The following is a 3,492-nucleotide window of genomic DNA, read 5'->3' on the forward strand; positions in this document are numbered from 1 at the left end:
AGGTCTCCTTTTATAGATGGGGTTATGGATTTACGCTATTCATTTTTTGTATACGACGCCGACTCGTAGCGGCTAACGTCAAGGAAGGCGACTGAAGATGAGGGAGGGGAGGGTGGTTGGAGAGTTAAAGTTTGACTTTGACCATGATCAGGTTTCTCTGCCGTGATTAGATGATGAATATTGGCTGAACAAGTGTGGGCCGTTTGATTGTTTGTGTAGTCTTTGGGAAAATTGAGCCGCGAATTATTGGAATCATAGAGAGCTGTCAATAGCCTGTAACTGGAGAAAGTTTGTCTCGTCTGAAAGTTGGAGTGACACGTTTGACTTTGACAAAACTCAGATAGATTGATTAAGCACGTGGCGGATTTTGCGCCCATTGGAAAGTCCATGTCATATAACGTGATGACCACTACAAAGTGTTAGCCCGAGTCCCACGGGCCCTTTAGAAAAGGAAAATAATCATCCGTTTTTTTCATCCCTCTTTTTTCTTGTTTTGCTACTTGTAGAACGCGACATCTGGATAATTTTAAGACCAACGCATCGGATGCAATAGTCTTCACCTAATTTTGACCGTTGATCTCTTTGTTGTTTACGTGTCGCATTCTGCAGGTAGCAAAACAAGGAAAAACATGAATGAGAAAAACAGAGGATTTTGATCCTTTAGAAAATGAGATATATGGTGGGACAAAAGCTTACTGCAAACCGCCTGCTGCCAGTAATCTGAGGCGCTGCAATTCCATCTTGTTCCATCTTAAAAAGGGGTATTTTGAAAAGAGAGAATTATCAGGATCCGACGGCCCTCGGCCGTAGGATGCACATTGAGTGCACCGGTGCTCTTCAGAAAGATCTATGCCGGTTGATCTGGTGTTGCCCAAGTCCACAATACAAGTGGAACAAGATCCTTTCCAACAGTTGGAAAGATTGACACATTGCCAAATACAGAGATACGCATTCTCGATCTTTTCAATCATTGAATGTACATTGGACCTCCAATGGCATTGAAGAGGATCTGAATCTAACACAGTTGGATTTAGAAATATCATATTATCGTGGTTTTGCACTGAAGATGTTCTTGTGCATCTTTTCATTGGTTTCACATGTTAATATTGTCTGCACAAGGTTAATACGATTTTTTCTTTATTTTAAAATTAAAAACACTTGAAATGATATTTTATAAAGCTTTGTTTGGTTGCAAGGAGAATTAAAGGAAAGGGAAGTGAATTTTCATACTTAAAAAAGAAATGTATGTATTCATTACCTCATATGGCTATAATATTAATTTCAAATCATTCCATATTTGATTATAAAATTTCAGTTTACTTTGCATCTAAAACCTTTTAATATAATATGTAAAATGTATCATTACTACATATAGTTAAAAAAAATTAAGCAATTTATATAATCATATTGGATCACATAGGGTAATGATTACAAATATTTCTATTTCAAGTATCAAAATTTCACTTCACTTCTCTTGAAATTCCACTTATAACCAAATAGAGCTCAAGAAAATAGAATTATTCCATTTCAACACATAAGATTACTGGTAGAGGGCAGTTTACAGGGAATTTTTTTCCCATTTTGGTTGGGGGTGGGAATTGAACAATGTGAGAATCTGAATTTGGTCCAGCTAATTCTAAACCGAATTCATTTTGAATCAGCCGGAATCAATCAAATTCCACCAGAACCCTATGAAAGTAGTGTGAATCGTCCGATTTTTCCGACTCGATTTCAATTCTCGAAATATTGGAATTACCTGACAGTCCACCCATGAATACGAAAAATAATGTCGTTTGGATATTTAGGATGGAAAATAGTTACAATGTCAGGTTTCTACATAATCATTTTCTCTTTCAAAAAAAAAAAAAAAAAAAATTTCTTCATCAAACTTGACTTGGCAACCAGGACACTTATCCTGTGAGTTGTCATCCACTGATATTGTTTAATCAATGCTTCCTCTACTTTCGCATTACTTTAGATTTTTGAAAATGTTATCTGTTGAAAAAAAAAAAAATTGTTTTATGATGAAGGATGTGATAACAATGGTGCACCTTTTGATATTATATGTGGACATTTAAATTGAGTGGGTCTTTCGAGTTGAATGAAGATTAAGAGATGAATAATTAGTCAAAATCTAGGTTCTAATAACTTGATTTGTTTAAATTTTCTTGTCGCTTAGGTCAGTTGGTTGGGAATTCGAGTTAGCATGTCCTGTTGTCATTCATTGATCTTGTAAACACGTTGTTTTAACTTGGGGGCAGTTTTTTCCTTTAAAAAAAAAAAAAAAAGATAAAGTTTTAAGAAGAATCCCCTCACCTTCTTGAAAGTTCAATATATTGTATATTATCTTCAATCTTGAATAACTCTCCAATTAAGAAGGCAAAAAAGCTCCATTAAAAGTAGCATTTCAAGTTGAGAGAAAAATAGCAACAAAAGTCTGCAAAGATTAATCATTTGAAAAAAGAGCCTCTAAAGTTGATAAAATAATGGTATGAAAAGTTCCTCTCCCCGCCCCGCCCCGCCCCGCCCCGCCCCGCCCCGCCCTAGCCCTAGCCCTAGCCCTAGCCCTAGCCCTCGCCCTCATTCTCATTATTTAACTTTCTAGTATATTCTCTCATACTAGCAATTTGGGGAAAGTATACATTAATACATGTATTTGCGTCTCAACCAGTAGGAAATTGGAATGAATATGATAGTTTGGGGATTTTTCCATGATGGGAAAGAGAGAAGTAGACTTAGTGCTAGTTATTGATGCCTTACGATAAATAACAAAAATGCACCATAGCAAGCTTTTGCATTTTCTCCTTTTTCTTTCTTTTCAATCAATTTAGGACTGACAATATATTCTTATATATTGATCAATTTATTATTTATTCAACGTACTTTCAAATTTTTATTTATCTATAATTTTCTTATTTAATATTTGAATGGATCGGTCAGTCTCTTAAACAATACCAAATAATTAATTATTGGAGATAAGGGTTCACACATTTGGCAAACATTTTGACATTTTTTTCATGACATCCAACATGATCGATCATTACACGTATTATGGAACACACACAAACAAATATTTTTCCTCCTTAAGAAACTTTTTGATTGTTCGATTTCTTACCTATACCCCGCTATGTTTCTTTCTTAACACTTTTATTTTTTGGGAGAAGACAATAATATTAGTAGAAATCTTATTTGTTAAAATTAACAACACATTAGAAAACGGATTGCAGAAGAAAAACGAGAGGAAATCACACACACACACTTTCTTATTTGCCAGTAGTGCCCATGGCCCCAAGAAGTCAAGCCATCAAGGGATCGACTCTCATGTTTCTCTTTTGTGTCATAACGCCACCCTTCCCTTCCCCAGCCTAGTAGTGGTTAAAATCTGATGTAAAAAAAAAAAAAAAAAAAAAGAAATGTAGGATTGGCATGCAAAAAGGGGAAAAAAAAGATGATATGAAGAAAATATCGAGTTCTATTTTTTTTTTTTTTAAA

Source organism: Macadamia integrifolia, chromosome 12 (assembly GCF_013358625.1).
Source record: "Macadamia integrifolia cultivar HAES 741 chromosome 12, SCU_Mint_v3, whole genome shotgun sequence".
Classification (NCBI taxonomy): Eukaryota; Viridiplantae; Streptophyta; class Magnoliopsida; order Proteales; family Proteaceae; genus Macadamia; species Macadamia integrifolia.